Below are 19,707 nucleotides of genomic sequence, written 5' to 3'. Positions count from 1 at the left end.
GCATAATATCGGTCACATCCTCTGTGAAGTAAATATTCCGACTTGTAATATGAACCAATAAAGAAATTAATGCACGCTTTTCGTTTCTTTAAAATAATACATTATACAAAGCGTTTCAAATAACCAGGGAAATTAATTTTAAGTACACGATAACGTAAAAATAATCATTTTAATTTTACTCTCGTCTGGTTGAAAATAAGATCAGCAACTGATATTAATCCTCTTCCTTGATCTTTTCAGACTTTTATTTTTCACTTAAAATTTATTTGTCAATTTTAATAATTAAAAAGTATCTACCAGATACAGTCTTTGTTTTAAATATTAATACGTCATTAAATAAAATTAATTATAATACCGTATTTATATTCCTGAATATTATTCTGTTAATAATACTTAAGAAGTTCTCTTTTTTCACACCCAGTAATTTTAAAAATAGATATTATCCTACGTTCTTAATACCTCTAAGGATAGTACTTACTTTATTTTGTTTAAAACTTAATCCCTTTTTTATCCTTTTATCCCTTTTTTATTCAGTCGCAATGTATTCAGTTTTGAATGAAATAAAAAACTGATAAGGAAAAGATTGTAATTTGTTTTCTGTGAGAATTTTATTTTAATTTTTTTTAAATGTGTTTTTAATAAATTTTAATTATTTTTATTTATAATGTTGAAAGAATATTTTTAGGATTTTAAATGCTCTTATTTTCCTTTATCATAAAATAAACCATATTTCTTATCTTTCAAATGTATTTAATAAAATCTTTTAAGAAATGAAAAATATTCATATTTTTTCTTTAAATTGTCTATATGAATTTAAAATACGTCCCTGTAAGACGCTAAGAAATTCAAGGACGTATTATAAATTATCTTTATTTTATTTTAAGATCTTTAAGGTTTCTTTTAGGATTTTTAAGGATCTTAAATTAGGATTTCAGACAACAAAATTATATATATATATATATATACGGGTTATTCACGATAAATTTATCAAAATTTTCTGGGCCGTTCTTCTGGTGGAAATAAAGAAGAAACTTCATATAAACGCAGGTCTGGAAACGCTTCGTTAGCGAGTGTCGTCTGATAAAAGATTTTCAAAGTTTATTAAAAAGAAAACCTATTAAAATATAATAGATTTTAAATAGATATTAAACGACGAAACAAAATTCTTAATATTACAAAACAAAAGAATTGAATATTCTAGTAAATACATTTCAGAACTCTTACGTTTGTGTTTGTTCATACCGTTTGTACTCTTACGTTTACAAACTTTATTCATACCATTTTACTCAGAATTAAATTCTCAGCAAGTTTGTTTAAAACCATTTTATATTTATTACCTCATCAACATGAGGTAATTTAATTTTTCATTTTTTTAAATGTTTTCATCAACATTTATTTCGCCAAACATGGAATAGTTTGTTTGCGACTGCAATTGTCTTTTATCCCAGATTTCTCCAAAAGTACTAAACGTTATGGGACCTATTTTTTTTCTTCTTCAATCTTTCGGGTAATATTTCAAATAAAACTAGTAAATTTATCCCTTAATTTGACTTCCAAGAATTATAGTCTGGTTTAATTTTATCGAAGACGTAGAAATTAGTGCAAATTTTCCGCCAGCTTTTAGTGTTGTTTGCTTTTAGTGTATCCGCTCTTTAACAAAGCGGATCTTTATATGAACCTTCTTCTTTATTTTCAAAACTAGACATAACCTGAAAGTTCACTCATTCTTCTTGCATCTCTCTATATGTGATATATATATATATATATATATATATATATATATATATATGGAAGTGCTAGATTTTTTGATTTTTTATTAAAATTTATAAATATTCATATCATATTAAGCGGAAACTACTGATTAACTAAACCTACATTATCTATTCATCTGTTCATCTTTGGTTAAATAGAATTTTTCTTTTAACTAGGCAATCTATCCTGTAATCTGACATAAAGCACAGTTTACTTATTTATTTGTACACTTCTAATTTGAGGTTTTTGTTTGTACACTTCTCTAGCGATTTTATTTTTTTTTTAAAGCTATCATATCTGTATTTTCAATACCGAGAACCGCCATTAGTTAAAAAAAATAATTATTCATTAAATATTATTGTTTTCGAGTTGCATTTTGTAACCCGAAAACAATAAACTATATAATTATGTGGTAGTAAATAATCTCTGTTGTAATGTTAAGGTAAAATTAATATATTTTTAAATATATGTGTTTATACAATGAATTAAGTTTTTCAGTTTTAATAATTTTTCAGCAACCATTTGCAAACAAAGAGGTCATAGGTCATAAAGACACTGAGCCCAGTAAGTATCTAGATAATAATAATAATGCCTTGAGTTAGATAATCCCCCAGTATAGAACATACCACCTACATTTTACGTCCGGGGGGGGGGGGGTAACAGGTGTAACCAAGTTAGGTAACGCGTCTCCGAGTACTTTCCTCGGAAATGTGATCATTTCTATCCTCTCTTCCACCTCCAGGTCACTATTTTGGGTTGGGGGATTTTTTCGGCCACCTGCAGCAGATCATGTACTTTGAAAATGATTTGGAAATGGACTTACACTAGATTTAGAGCTGGCCATGGTCGATGTTATTGCAGGTGTAGAGGAGACCCTTCCGTGGCCCACATGCTCCCGGCGATGCCAAGCACGTAGCTAAGGTGCTCATGCATGTGGTTCGACGCGTAGTGCCGGCTAGTGTGGATGATATTTTATAGTTCTGTCTCTTTTTGAACTGCAGTATTTTGGTTTGTTATTTTTAGATTTTCAGTTTTTGGGGGAGGTTTTTAGAAGTTTTGTTTTTGCTTTTAGTGTTTGTTTTAAGGTTTTAATTAGGATTGTTATTTTTATAATTTTTAGGTAGTTTTAGGTTACTTGGGCTGTTTGCCGATGGATGATTAGGTCTTCCCCTCGGGGGGCATTCTTTTGGAGTTTTTCTTATTGTTCTTTTGTTTTTGTTAAATATTTTGCTTTAAGATTTTTGTATTTTTTTTTATTAGTTACTCGGCTTTGGGATACGGTTATTTACGTTAGCAACGGCAGCCATATTGGTCTTTTCTGATTGGCTGCTGGTTGTTTGTTTACATTATTGGTTTGTTCTATTTGGTGATGATTGTTCGTTAGTCCTTATTCATTGTGTCTAGGAGATCGTAATGTTTCAAAGGAGGTACGATTGAGAAAGGCTATTGGGGGCCTTTCAGGAGGAAAGCGATGCGGTTAGTGTTGTGACAAGTGTGTCCAGTCGGACACAGAAGCAATCCAAATCAGAGCAGCAGCGTTTAAGAAAGGAAGTAGGTCGAAGATGGCATCTGAGACTGCTGTGGAGATGGCCAGCACGGCAGTAGAGGAAGAGAATGATGATTCTGGCTCTGACATGAGGCTTGTGGAAGAGGTGTTTGGTTTTGCTGTTAGTCGTGTGAAGTCAGATTTGCCGCCCCTCAAGGCGGAGAAGGCTGAAGCTGTTGCTTTAAGATAACTGGAGACGCGGTTGGCATCAACAGACCTAGTTTTACATGAGGTTGTCACTGATTTGGTTGATATGTTTAACAGAATATGTGATGAGGTGGAGGGATTCATTGGAGACTTAAAGGTTTCTACATTTGTTAACCGTGAAATGAAATGATAGATTACAGGGTCACATACATGGCTTTAAAGCCGGGATGGGTGAACGGGTGAAGACTGTTTCCACACCACCTGTTAAAAAAAATCATTCTCTGACGTTATCCAATTGCAGCCGAGTGTTATATTTATAGGTAAGCCTTCAGGGGTTTTTATTTTGTTTTAGTAGGTGTTTATTTTATTGGTGAAATTGGTGTTTGCGTTGTTTAGTTGGCATTACGTGTTGGGTTCGCTCTACCGTAAGTGGGTTTAGGGAATCAGATCAACGGGTGGTTTTGTTTAAGACTTGTTTTAACAGTAGGATCTATATAGGCGTCTTACACCGATTGGAATGTCGCGTGTGGCATTCACATCGATGGCATCCTGACAAAGGCAAGATGGAATACGTCGTGCGGCCTTTGAAGATGACCCCCGGTAAAGCCTCTCAGGGATAGGTACGAGGGGGTAGTGTGGCGTTTAGATCTGTAATATGGCGGGTATCTTCCCCTTCGGGGTCAGAATACCCATGTATATCGGTGCATGAGAGTCCTGAAGGCTTTGGTGAGTAGGAATCTGAAGTCCTTGCACAGATTGCGTATAGGCTCTTTGCCAGGACATATGCCGGTTCCACCGGAATACTGAGTGGACCTCCAAGATTAGTAGCATTGGAGTGGGAGTGTATCCCGCCGCTAGTCTTGCTACAGAAAATATCATGCAGAATCTTGAACACCTCATCGTGACAGAGGGTGCACGTAAACACCGTCGTTTAGAAACAGCCGATTCACCAGAAGCGAAGAGATAACTAAGCAAGGATAAGATAGACTTAGAAAAGGGTTCTTTAGCAGCAATGCGCCCAGACCAAGGCAACTAGTTGTTACGAGAGAGAATAGAAACTTCCAGATAGTCAGTCCATTCTTAATTGCTCTAAAGATAACAAATTGTGCTGGTTATCCTGTTAACGAAAATCCTCAAACTTTCAATGATTTGGACATCAAAGCTGAAAACGATACTCAAAGCCAAAATGTTTAATCCTTAAAGATGATCGGTGAGTTTCCTGTGCCTATCAACCACATAGTTCATTGAAACTCACTGAAAGTAGATGTTGTTTGCCGTGATCTTAATTGTACTGAAGAAATAGTGGAGGAAAAGTCAAACCCTGGAGTGATTCAATGACGCAGGTTTACGATGAGTCGATACAGCGAGGTTCTTCCTTCTGCGTTGACGTTTAACGTTAAACAGGCCTAATCTGCCTGAGAAAACGTGCACGTACATCGTCTAGATGTGCGCGCATTCAAACCGCAACCAATGCGATGTTTTAAGTGTCTACGTTTCGGACACACTGCAATCAGATGTGAAAGGCAAGAAATTTGCTTGTGTGGAATGGAACCTCATGAAGGCGATCCGTGTTAAGATCCACAACTGCCATTCAAGAAACTATCCGTTGTACAAATTGGAAACGGCGATTCAGGAAGTTAAAACGCTGCAAAAAATAAGTTATTCGGAAGGGAGGAAAATTGTTAGCAGTCAAACGCCTTGCCCGACAACGACTTACATAGAAGGAGCTACTGCCCCTTCTTCATCCAAAGTTAACGTTGAGCAGTTGCTTTCTGCTCTTGCGCCAAGTCGCTCTACTATGATAGAGAAAATCATCGATGCTAAGATGGAATCTACTCAGCAAAAGGAACCATTAACACCCACAAAGATGTAACCGCAGATGGACGTTGTACATAAGGATAAGGGGAGACATGTGGAAAAGCCGAAAACATCAGTCCTTTGACCAGTAATAAGGCGAAGAAAGGTGTGATAGCAAGGGTGCAGATAAAGTCTGAGGTTTGTGCAACGCAGGTGCAGGTAAAAATAGAGAAAGCATCGGATACAGAGACTGTACAACACGCGGATATGGAATCTCCAAAAGCCCAGAAGACACCTAAGGAGAGGGCGAGTACTTCTGCCACCCCAAATTTGTCACTGGAGAGTGCACCAAGTTTGGACTCTAACAACCATGCTTATCGCTCCATCTAGTTCGACATCACCTGGTGCCGGCCGCAGAACATCACTGGTATCTTAAAAAGACTGAGGTCTCAGACACACTGTCATCAGAGATGGAAGCCGTAAGGAGGATGGAGAAAATATCTAAGAAAAAATAACCGAAAGGAAAATCAAGGTGATAAACAATTGTGATATGTTTACTAATTTAGATTTTAAAGTTGTGTAATTTTTTTTTTTGTTGTGAATTATTTAATTTAAAAAATACTGTTTTTAATTTAAAAAAAGTATTTTTTTTTAACTACTTAAACTAAAATTAGATAATTCATTAACGCCAAATTGTGTTAATTTATACAATTTAGTATATATTTATTTATTTTTATTCATTTATACTTTTACAAATGTAGTTTATTACACAAAAAATCCTTGAATTACCCAATATAAATTACCGTTGATAGATTAATTTCTTCTTTTTTTTTTTTAAACGAGTAAAATAAATATCATATAATACTCTTTGTTCGAAAGCAAATACGTTCGTTTTACGTGTTCAGTTAATAAAATTGTTGACTTAAAAGAAATGGAAGCTCTTTAAGGATCAGAGTTAATTCAATTTAATTACTTTTTTCATGTTTGTATTCAGATTATTCATATTTACTTATATCTTTAACGTATATCAATGTTTATTTTATATTTTAATTTGGCTTACGTAATAATTAAAAGCATTATTTAATTGTTGAATTCGTAAATATAAAAAAAAAAAAAAAATGATTTATATCAGTGTACTTATAAATCAAACACTATAACGGCATTCTTCACCCTATTTCTATTTGAAGCACTGAAGATCGGTTATAGTATAATTCTGAAGTAATAAATCTTCTTTTTTGTTTTTTTTTTATGTTTAAACACATAAACTCGTAGCTTGTGCCGTGGGAATATGAAATGGAAATTTTTTAGCGCATAAAACGTGTACGGGATCGATCCTGGATCCTCTGGATAAAAGACGATACGCTACTACTCCGCCAAGATGATAGTAGTCTACTGATTTTAGATTGACAAATACAACCAGACTTTTGCACGTCTAGTAAAATAATAGAAGAAGCTGTCATTTTACAAATAGTTTTGAGGTAATTAAAATTTGTTTAATTGTATAATTGATAAATATCATTAAGAATTTTCATATAATACCCAGTAGAACAATTACATTTATTACAGATTTTGCGTTTAAAATCTTCCAATTCTTAATTACAAAAAATATATATATAATTAGTACTCGTACTACTGTTAACGTTGTACTATCCTTTTTAGGAAAAGAATAATACATCAGAGACCGGAGGGTCTGCGTAAAATAAATGACAAATACTTATAATATTATAAGAAGTATTCGGCCGGTGAAGTAAAATTTACCCTTTACCGACTATATCACAATAGAACCGTCCATCCAGAGAGGGCAATATCCAGTGATCGCCTGGATATTATTCTAATTGACTATAACTCATCGTTTTAAAAATCCCAACACGCATTGGATCAATACGCAAGGAAAAATTTTCAAAATATAACAAGCTAGTTGAAGGGTTTAAAGTGATGTTATTCGGCAAACAAAGTAATTATTTCCTTTGTGATATGCGCTTAAATATTCATAATAAAAAAGTCTTGCATCAAGTCTGGAGAAAATAGGAATTGGACCTAACTCTTCACCGGCTCCAAAATATAGTTATTCTCATACATACGAGTACATACATACAACAGCAATAAGATTCTTAAACCAAAACTTAAACAAAATGGTAGAAACTTCATTTTACCGAGCGTTTTTTTTTTCTTTTTTATTTGTTTCGACCCCCAGAGCCGGACACGCACTCAAACAGAAACTCAGCTCCGGGGAATGTCATTGCTTCAAACCACCTGGGCAATATCCTAGGCCCGGCTATGTCGTTCCCAAGGTCTCACCCAGACAGCCGGGGCTCGGTCTGTTGTTGCCATGCCTCAAATAAGGAGACCTCCGAGGGGGTACCCTCACCGGGACTCTTTATGTTGCTTCGCCTTACCGAGCGTTTGGGTCATAATTACTCCACTCAAATGGAAGACAGACACTAATAATAATAATTTTAATGCTTGCTAATACAAATATTTATCGATATTATAATTATAAATTTTAATGTTATTTTATTATAATTATACAAACACAGGAAAGGCTATTTGTTAAGTTAGTATTCAGGTATGATTTTTTATTATTACAGAAACAAATGAATAAAATTAATGATATATAAACTATACTGTTTATAATTGAAGCAGGTAAAAAAAAGTAGGAAATTGGGCTCTTTTAGTAAAATTAGGAAATAAAATAAAACTATTATAATAAAAAAGCAATATAAAAAAGATAATGAAAAGAACCAAATTTAAAAAAGTACAAATAGTCAAAATGAAAAATACATCATCACCACGAACAGAACAATGTAAATATTCAATACAAATAAGCCTAAAATTAATAAACCAATAATTATATCATTAATTATCATACCATTTACAGGAATAAAACAAACCTCAATAAAAAAATTATAGCACCTCTTCAATTCAAAAATCACCCGTTCCATAATCGTGCTACTATTATTATCGAAACAACAATCCACCCTATTCTTTTCAAAATACTCAATAATAAATAATAGTAAACACATTAAAAAAACAATATCAACTTTATTAGTCAAATAACTTCACTATCATTTTTAATTTCAACACTACGAATAAAAGAAATACTAACAAAATTAGTAACTAACAATTATTAACTAATTAATAACTATTAGTAACTATAATTATATAAGGAATTATATAAGGAACTAACAAATACAGATAGATAATTGATGCACAAACCATGAAAAAAAAAAATACATACAGATCAAGCCAGAATATGTTTTTGTATTATTCGGTGTTTATAATATTTTTATCAGTTTTATATTTCCAATTTTTTCTTTATACGGTCTGGATTTATTAGTATTGTTAACAGAAATTTCCCTTTTTACTTCCTTGTACGAAGTAAAAGTACTATTGTGATCGTGACAAATTTCGGTATACAGATTTCAACGTAAATATCCATTTTGATCATCCCTGAATCTATTTTGACAAGTTTCGGCGTAATATCTGTTCATACGTATGTATCTCAGATAACTAAAAACGATAAGCCGCATGACGTTGATTTTGGATTTAGGCCTTTTGTAACATCTAGTTGTGCACCTTTCCTTTGATTATAAACGACTTGACTAAAAGTGGCCAAAAAAGCCCATAATCCAAAGAATTTCGATTTTGGGCATTTTCTTAACTGCAGTAATAAGCTCTCATTGAGAACTATTCAACGATATATCATAAGTGTTACTTATTTTCCATTGGTTCCACAGTTATAGCCAAATAACATTTTAATTAATGAAATATTTGGATCTTATAAGGGGAAGGCACATCTGTTCGAATCAGACTTCATCTACTTTTTTTAAATTTAAATATATTGATTTATTAATAATTATTATTAACCTCTGATTTAAAAAAAAATTACAATAAATTTAGTAGTAACAAAAATAAAAAAAAAATAAAATAAAAAAATATCAGAAGTTATTAATGAAATAAAATTTTATGTACTTTCATTTAAAAAAAAATAATGTTGTATATGTAATTTAATAAGCGTACAAGGAAGTCATATGGTCCACATGAGATTTTTCTTTAAAGTATTGTTTCTATATGGTTTTGCATAGCCTTGAAATTTTGCTAATTTTTTATTTTTCCTAAAACGTTAGGTTTAATCCAAAAACGATTGGTTTTTGGAATAAACGTAATTATTGCGCATACGGTTCAACGACTTGTTTTATTCGATTTTCAGGTCGAAAACCATAAGAAATAACTAATTGTGTTTCTTAATTAAGGTTATAAAAATTACAGTATGACCCTATTTCATCGGTGTAGCTGAAGTTTTCACCAGCCGTAACTCACAAACGAAACATTTTATGATATATGTTTATATGAACTTTACGAATAGAATAAGTTATGAAACTCCCAGGAGAACTTCGTGATGCACTTTGTGTATGTGTATGTGTGTGTGTATGCGCGCACGCGTATGTATATATATATATATATATTTATAATGCAAGATAAACTGTTCTGTTGATTCAACTTTATAGTTTGTATTCCTTAAGTAATTTTAGCTGTTTTCATTTATCTGAATTAAATATACGATTATTGTTTATTACGTATATCTGGATAACAATAGGCTTTATTTCTTTGGTTCAAAATATCGGGAGCGGGATTTGGTTGTCGTTTAAAACGACAACCAAATCCCGCTCGGTTAACCGACATTCTGTAATAAAATTTGTCATGATAATAAACTTTTTTTAACGTCATTTTTATTGTTAAAAGAAATTTGAAAATTCTTAAAAATTCTTACAGGGAAGAAAGTAATTTTGCTCAAAGAATTTTAAAGTAGATTATACAATTTCTAAAATATAGTTCATTATATTTTGGAATCGAATTTTTACAATTCGATTCCATGTATACCTGAACTTCAATTTTTAATACTTTGGAATAATTAAATGATCATAGAGACCTTCGTACTCACCGCCTATTTTTATTGTTTTATTTTATAATTATTTTAATGATCTAAATACAATTCAATTTTTTGTTGCTTTTAAAATTAGAATTTCTATAGTACAAAATAAACTTTTTGTTATAGAAAGCAAATAACAATGATATACTTTAATTTAGAGAATAATGGAAAGAGAAAGAAGGAGAAAATAAGAAGTTAGAATGGTAATTAAAAAAAAAAAAATACAAAGTTTGAAGGAGAAAAAAATTGTAATCTAAGCCTGAAAATCCTTTCGTTATTATTCAAGGAAATTAATAGATGAAGAAAGAATTTACAGCCATTGCAACACTACTTAGAATTTGTGAACAGTTTTTTTTTTCTCTTCAGTCATTTGACTGGTTTGATGCAGCTCTCCAAGATTCCCTATCTAGTGCTAGTCGTTTCATTTCAGTATACCCTCTACATCCTACATCCCTAACAATTTGTTTTACATATTCCAAACGTGGCCTGCCTACACAATTTTTCCCTTCTACCTGTCCTTCCAATATTAAAGCTACTATTCCAGGATGCCTTAGTATGTGGCCTATAAGTCTGTCTCTTCTTTTAACTATATTTTTCCAAATGCTTCTCCTCTATGAATCATGAGAGGCTTGCCGTTGGTGAGAGGGCTTGAGTGCTCAGGGATACAGGGATACAACATCACTCAGTCCTCTGAGTCCTGCGCAGCTGAAAGCAATGGAAAACTACAGGTGTTTTTTTCCAAGAAAATATGGCTCTCTGCATTTTCACATAGCAATAATGGAGACGCCTTCCTTGGTAAAATATTCTGGAGGTAAAATAGTCCCCCGTTCGGATCTCCGGGTGGGGACTACTAAGAAAGGGGTCACCAGAAAACTAAAAAATAACATTCTACGCGTCGGAGTGTGGAATGTTAGAAGCTTAAAAAAGGTTGGTAGAGTAGAAAATTTAAAAAGGGAAATGAATAAGGTAAATGTAGATATATATATATATATAAAAATGTTAAGTTCGTTTGTGTACGGCTTCAAAAACTCAAAATGTTCTGCACAGATTGAGCTCAAATTTTAGCACGATATATAACCCGCATCAAAAATTGTTTTCATCTATTTTTAATAAATCTATCTATTTATTTTTAATTTGTACATTTTTAATTTAGAAATATAAACAAAGGAAAATCAATCACATCAATGCAAGATGACCACTGTCAAACACAACGACCAAATTTATTTGAATTAAATTTAACAACTAAAACATCTGTATTTTATTACAAAAAAAAAAACGATAAAAAAAATTTTACACAATTTTTCCCTTCTACCTGTCCTTCCAATATTAAAGCTACTATTCCAGGATGCCTTAGTATGTGGCCTATAAGTCTGTCTCTTCTTTTAACTATATTTTTCCAAATGCTTCTTTCTTCATCTATTTGCCGCAATACGTCTTCATTTGTGACTTTATCCACCCATCTGATTTTTAACATTCTCCTATAGCACCGCATTTCAAAAGCTTCTAATCTTTTCTTCCCAGATACTCCGATCGTCCAAGTTTCACTTCCATATAAAGCGACACTCCAAACATACACTTTCAAAAATCTTTTCCTGACATTTAAATTAATTTTTGATGTAAAAAAATTATATTTCTTACGGAAGGGTCGTTTCGCTTGTGCTATTCGGCATTTTATATCGCTCATGCTTCGTCCATCTTTAGTAATTCTACTTCCCAAATAACAAAATTCATCTACCTCCATAATCTTTTCTCCTCCTATTTTCACATTCAGTGATCCATCTTTGTTATTTCTACTACATTTCATTACTTTTGTTTTATTCTTGTTTATTTTTATGCGATAGTTCTTGCGTAGGACTTCATCTATGCCGTTCATTGTTTCTTCTAAATCCTTTTTACTCTCGGCTAGAATTACTATATCATCAGCAAATCGTAGCGTCTTTATCTTTTCACCTTGTAATGTTACTCTGAATCAAAATTGTTCTTTAACATCATTAACTGCTAGTTCCATGTAAAGATTAAAAAGTAACGGAGAACAGTTGTGAACAGTTTCTTACACACATTTTTGCAGCTTTAATTTTATTAAGATAAATTATTTTATTTATTTATTAATAACATTTAAATTATTCTATTTATATTTATTAAAATAATAATTTAAATAGCAGGTAGATTAACTTTTGAAAATACAATTTCTAGCCGTATTAAATTTATATATTGAATTTTTTATTTGCTAGGGGAATGTGTTGGATAATCACCTTACTACAGCTTTCCTTTCTCTTCATTTAGTACATATAACACGTCATAACAATATTATATTATAATATGTATAAACGTTCTTTTTTGCTCCGATGAGAGTAACGGTTAATGTATTTTCACAAACTTTTCCTGATTTTAGTAAGAGCCGGTCAAGTTACTTCGAACAGAAATTTTATTCTCCCAATACGATCTTATGCACTCACATATATAGTTCAATACACACTGCATACCGCTTAGCCCAATAAAATTTACAACTATAATAAAGGGAAATTCTTCTCTTTTCTTTTCTGCCTGGTTTCTCTTGATCAACCTTTTTTTCGATCCCATTTCTTATGATATCCAAAGAGTAGCGTAACTTTCATTCATATCTAATTATAGCGGATATAACCTAGTCGTTCCTGTCTTCAAGGGAACAAATATCATTTATAACTACATACTACAAACCATATAAAATCAGTGATGTATCAGAAAATAGTTACATTATTTTAACGGGAAGTGGATAAACGAACTAATACTACCAAAAATCAGATAAGCTAAAGAATTAAAGAATATTTCAAGGGGCAGTCCTCTTAACACCTGCAACATCTTGGGGTTAGCTTAACAGTCATTTGGTAATAAATTTAATCCAGAGTTATAAAAATTGTCAAAATGATAGATTATTAGCAAAAAAAAAAAAGTTGATAAGAATGTTTGTAGAATTTTTTTTGTACATTAAAATGATTATTGGAAAGGAGAAGGGATTTTTTGAAGCGATCTTCTAAAAGCGGAAAAGGTATTAAGGAAATGAAACAATTGGCGGGCGATAGATACAGAAAATAAGAAGCTGACTTGTGTTCCGCCCCCTTTTATCATTAATGATAAAAGAAGGGAGGATAAAGCAGAAGAAGATTTTTTTTTTAAATTAGTAATTTTTTATAATGTGGTATCCACGTCGGATTTTTTGTTTGCTCTGGTATATCTCAGTTCTGTGCCTAATATGTCAGATCGGTTTTTGCGTCGTTCGCAATCATTTGCATTAGAACGTTAGTATATGAGCATCAGATTAATATACCAGTAAGTAGTTTAAGTCTTGCATATATTCTTTCTCACATTTCACTAGACAAATATTCTTCGATTTTTAAGTGTCAAATTCAGCTTGTTTATATGTTACGCGTTTTCATGTTTTTGTTAAAAAAAACTACGTTTATCTTCTATTTTTAAATTTAGGATTTAAAAAAAAATAAATTATAAAAAATTTAATTAACAGAAAAGTATATTCGAGTTACGAAACGTTATTAAAATTTATTTATTTATCGTTAATAAAGTTAACGATATCTTTGTAATCGGAAATAGGAGAAACTTATGTAGGTGGGAAATATAAGGCGGAAAAGACGGAGAATACCGTATTAAATTGAGCGTCATTATAATAATACTAATAGCAATTCAGACCGGATTGATGGAAGTATAATATTTTACTTGTGGGGGTGTATTGCAAACAGCACCATTAATTTTACTAGTTAAGTTCTGAATATTCCTTCTTAGTACAAAAATTCATTTGAGCTCTGAAAATTTTGATATTACAGATAAACGAGTTCTGCTCACTGTAGAAATGAATGTACCACATTTAAATTATCTACACAAAAAAGATAGGACTGTGTTTTTTTATATCAATATTAATAAAATGTAATGTTTGTTTAAATCGAAATTTTTTGAAAATTTTTCTTAAACAATTTATTTATTTTCATTTATAACTTGACATGGGGTTTTCCTAATTATATAGAAACAATTGACTTTTTCTTCGTTTATCTATTCGAGGTAAGATGATCTTTTTTTATATTTTCTCGTCTAGCGCTATAACAGAGCTATAGCTTTAGAAAGGAAAGTATTGCAATCGGATCGGTTTGTTAACGTGCGGTTTTCACCGGATCTTGACGACCTAAGGAACCCAAAAAACCCAAAAACCAAATGGAAACTTTCCCGATGTGTGTATGTTCGGTGTTGCATTCTAAATCGCCTTATATATTCAGAACTACAGAACCGATTTTAACTAAATTTGGTCATATTACTTCTATATATTGATGCCGTTAAATTTTCAACTTAAAAGGTCAAGGGGGTGAGCTGTAGAGCAAAGTCACCCTCAATATTTAGTGATTTCGCTCAATTAAGGTTTTATTTTTTTAAGGAACATTTGTTAATTAAAAAATAATATTTGCAAAATCGCACTCCCACCCTAAATATGTTTTAAATAAACCAGTAACTAAGGGGTTTACTGCATGTAAAACCTAACTAAGTGGAGCGCTAGTGTAGCACTGACGTACAGATGAACAGTGACATCACAACATAGCAGACGACTACCGTTTGTTATGTTGTGACGTCACAGGTGAGCAGTACAATTAAATAAATGAAATATATTTAAAGTGTAAAAAAGGTATTTAAAGTGGCCGCTAATACCGCCGCACTCTCGCGAATGAAATACTTTAATTAGAATCATTTAATTAAATAAACCAAAAAATATTTTATCTAAACAAAATTATAAATATTTTAAATTAAGTTGTGTTTGTATGAGTCTGTAAATCGTGCATCAAAAAAGAGCCGCGTGATGGGAATGATTTACAACTGAGTTGTCAATTTTTCTTATTTAGTAGAGAAACTACGAATAACGATGCTTTCCAAATAGAAGAATAGTTTACACTTACACTACTTGTTACAACGTTTCTTATGACTGTGTAATGTACTAATATTAATTAGCACCTTAATACAGGCGGCTCCTTTCAATCCTTTCAAAAGGGGGTTTTTTCAACCCTTTTAAGACTTTAATTCCCTTTTAATTATTCCATTAATAATTTTCAGAAAGAATTGAGAGTGCCCAGACTATTTAACAAAACTTTTCTTCGAATGATTTTTTGAAATAAAAAGTTCAGTTGTAGGCGATATATCTTCTCCTGAAAATCTAAATATATATTTTATCACTACTTATATTTTTATAATCATCATATTTTTAATATTCCTTATTATATTTTATTTGTGCTTATTCTATATTCTATCAAAAATAGCATATAAAAATTATATATTTACGAAAATAACACATCGCCAATTTTTTCCCTTTAATCTGATTTCTATTAGTGATAAACGAAATTTATCTTATCTACGGATGTTTGAATGACTGAACGGATTAACTTGCTTGTGTATGGCATCCCTGATTGCGGTTCGATAATGATTTTCGTTAAATACATTTATCTATTTTAAATAGAAACCATAGAGTAGTTATTATTATTATTAATTGCTAGAAAAAAGACGGGCTCGCCGCGAAAATGTTATATGGTTTATATTTCATTACCCGTGATTTAAAATGATGTTTCATTCAATATGATTTAAATGTTTTTGCCAACTGTAACTGAACAACGTTCATGAATTTAGCGTACTAACAACTCAGAAACATTTACAACGAAAAGCTTAAAAATTCTGAACGTTTTTAGCTCTTTCTTGAGTTCTGATTTTTTTAACACAGCTCTAACCCCAATGTTTCCTTTTTTATCCCTAAAACACAAATATAATTTTAGATTAATTTTTCGTATCAAGAAGTATAAATCGTTCGAATGAATGAATCGTTATGCGCTGCGGGCAGCCGCCCGGCGCACCGCCAGTGGTCCGCTTCGCACCAATAGCAGATAAAATAAAAATGTGAGCACATACCACAAACAAACCCACGCACCATCCTTTTTTTATGAGAAAGGTTATTATATTTTATTTCAATCCTTCATGTTCTGATTCATATGAAAGAAGTTTATTTCCTCTTTCTTATGATCCATAACACTAATAAAAGTTTCGAGCTTTTCATTTGATTTTTATTTGCAAGATGTACTGTTTTGAGGAAGATGTGTATGATTTTTGATTAAGATGAGAAAACAGCATTTTGTTGTTATTAACTAAGTAATTATTAAGCCTGTCTGCGTCAAATAATACAAGATCAGCCTTTATTAGGTAAAACAAATTAGAAGCTATGACTGTTATCTATAATTCTTTTTAGAAAGGACCTTGCATTTATATTTAATTTTTTAACGTCGTTTCAATTCAAGCGAAACGTCATTTTTAATTGTTGACTAAAATGAATTAAAAAAAAAATTGATATTTAGAATCCATTGTTTTAACGGTTATGTTTTTAATCACAGGAATTGTTTGATGTCTACCTATGCCCAGGTTAAATACGAAAATTAGAATTTAAAAAATACCAGTTCTTTAGTTTTAATTGTAGGAAAAAACTGATATCCACAATAATTATTGTTATTATTATTATTATTATTTAAATAATTAAAACAAGATAATGTTGTTTATTGACAGATATCCTTATTGTATATGCATAGGGAAAGATAAATATCCTTGTATATCCTTGTATATCTTATTCTGATAAGATTTATTTACACGTATTCCATAAATATACATATATACACATACATACTTATATACATTTTATGTATACTTGTATATGAAATAAACACTTCTAAAATTGAAGATTTATTAAAAACAGTTATTTAATTAAATGGTATTAATAATTATTGTGAAATTAAGTGTCAAAACATGTGAAGAAATTAGTTAACGATTTATAGTTAATAATAAGAAAAATCTACATTATGAATTGTTAAAGATAACGTTATAAAAATTGAATAATTTTTGTAGGGAAAATTCATTTACTGAAATCCTCATTAGTTTTAACATAATCTAAAATGACGGTGAGTAAAGCCGTCCAGTGTGCGCAAATTTTTCCCAAATGTTGAAACCGAAACAAATTATAAAAAAAAGAAACAAAAAAAGAAGATGTTTAAGAATTTTATTTCGATATTTTATTTAGTAATAATTAAAGTAAACAAAAAATGTCTGTTAAACAGTCAAATGATAAGCGATACGAATTTTGTTTCATAAGATGAGTAAATCCAAAAATCGGTAAAGTTGTTCTATAATCAGGTAATTTAGTTTTTTTTCTTTCGTAGTTGATTAGTTTGCCACAGCCATCTACTCTGATCTCCCCTCTGTTTTTTTGTTCAGTGCTGCTACCTACTAAATCAAAACATACTAAACGTGTAATAGCTTAACATTTTTGTGAATTTTTATTATTTAAATACAGAATTTCGTCCTCAAGTTTATTTCCACACCAAAACGTGCTTATGTTTCTGGTAAAAGTTCTGTGAATTTCGTTAGGAGAAAAATTATAATCATCTGAATAAGCAAATCTCACTAGAATTTTGTAAAGCAGATTAGAAAAAAGAATGTTTGTACAGGGTCATTCACGGGAACCGGATGTTTTTGAAGTGGGTTGTACTCGGGCGTTCGTGGTGGGAGGGGCACGTGGCTGGTGTCTGACGTTTCCTTTGTTCATAGCATTTTAGTCGTTGAGATGAAGCCGTGGACGCTAGACCAAACTTGTACGCGTATGACAGATTTGTGCGAAATTACGGATCCGTAACTGCTGTTCAGTGAGATTTCCGCCGTCAGTTTAATATCCATCGTAATGCAAGTGTCCCTTCTCGTAACACAATATTGCGATGGGTAAACAACCTTCGAACAAGCGGTTTAATATTGAAGAAAAAACCACCGGGTCCCCGACGAACTGCTAGCACTCCGGAGAACATCGAACGAGTAAGGGAAGCCGTTGTCAGAAGCCCACGCCGCTCTATTCAGAGGCATTCAGCAGCGCTTCAAACGAGCACAAGTACGGTAAGACGAATTCTGCATACAGACCTGCATTTCCATCCTTACAAGATAGCCGTCTGCAGCAGTTAAACGAGCAAGATTTCACGCAGCGATTACAATTTTGTCGACAAATGCTTACCGTTTTTGAAGAAAATGAAAATTTGTTATTGTTAATGAGTGACGAAGCCAATTTTTATCTGAATGGCTTCATCAACAAACAGAATTGCCCACATCGGCTTCACGAGAGACCACTTCATAGCCCAAAGGTGACTGTCTGGTGTCCAATAGGTAAGGTCGGTGTTATTGGACCATATTTTTTTGAAGAAAATGACACTGCCGTAACTGTAACAGCTGATCGTTACATTGCGATGTTGAATACGTTTTTCATCCCTGAGTTACGAAACCGGGGAATCTATTTTAAAAATGTCTTATTCTAGCAGGATGGAGCTACAGCGTACACAGCGAGGGCAACGATGGCTGTTCTCCGTAACTTGTTTCCGGGACGGATCGTTTCCAGATTCGGCGACATTCCTTGGCTCCCTCGGTCCCCCGACTTGAGTAGTTGTGATTTTTTTCTGCGGGGGTTTCTGAAGTCGCGTGTGTACGGCAATAAACCGCGTACATTGGAGGACCTAAAGATCGCAATTCGTGATCACGTCACCCAGATTGATGTAGACATGCTGCAAAGAATTGAGGCCAGTTACCGTGAAAGGCTACAACAATGTATTGCCAAAAATGGACATCACTTGCTGAACATAATTTTTCGTTCATGAGTAAGTAACAAATGCTTTGATTTAACAAGTGTTTCAGTACCAATAAAACTTTTTTAAAGTAAATATTCAATTTTTTATGATTATTTTAAAAACATCCGGTTCCCGTGAATGAGCCTGTATATTTCTAATTAAAAATAAACTGTAAATAAAGATCCGTTTTTTCATTATGTCGAAAAGTGGATTTTTCATTATGTTCGTACTGCATTCCAGCCATAATTCGTAATCCTTCGTACCCCCTCTATATATGAGATATAATCCAGTTGAATACTTGTACAATTGCCTCTATAAGTGTTTCCCAGACCGGTATAGCACAAGATACAAGAAACTTATCTCGTTTCTCTGCGAAAACTTGCGAACAGCCACTGAGTTGGATAAATCCGGCTTACATTATATTTCTACTTAGAAACACGATTACCTCCCAGGAATCACCTCGCTGGGCGAATCTTCTCGGTTTATTTAGATTAATTGAAGTTCCCTTAATTTTATCTGAATTCATCAATAGAATTCGATGTGAGCTCATTTGATGCGATTGACGTGGTGAGTGTTTTAAGATCCGTACGAATTCTTTACCTAAATTAGTCGGTGAGATATTTCTTTTTGAATGTGATTGAGATAAACCTTTGAGGATGAGCAATGTAAACGTTCCCGTAAAACTCCTATCATAATTGAGTGAACGAAGTCGATGCAATTTAGATTGTTCTAGTTTGTTGTTTACGTGTGAATTCGGCTTCTAGATGTATTAAGAGGGCACCATTCCCATGAGGAATATTCATGAGGGGTATTCATCGCACCATCACATGCCAGATTATCAAATGTAGAAATATTCAGATAATTTGTTAATGATT

General features: G+C 32.2%; 1 protein-coding gene across 1 annotated transcript in view; it reads left to right on the top strand.

Moving 5' to 3' along the window:
- Window positions 1-19,707, top strand: part of LOC142326854 (uncharacterized) — a 182,508-nt gene that overhangs the window by 41,451 nt on the left and 121,350 nt on the right. The gene's annotated exons all lie outside the window — the stretch shown is intronic.

Source organism: Lycorma delicatula, chromosome 6, assembly GCF_047948215.1.
Source record: "Lycorma delicatula isolate Av1 chromosome 6, ASM4794821v1, whole genome shotgun sequence".
Lineage (NCBI taxonomy): Eukaryota > Metazoa > Arthropoda > Insecta > Hemiptera > Fulgoridae > Lycorma > Lycorma delicatula.
The sequence above is the reverse complement of the archived record's forward strand: the minus strand, read 5'-3'. Positions and strand labels throughout refer to the sequence as shown.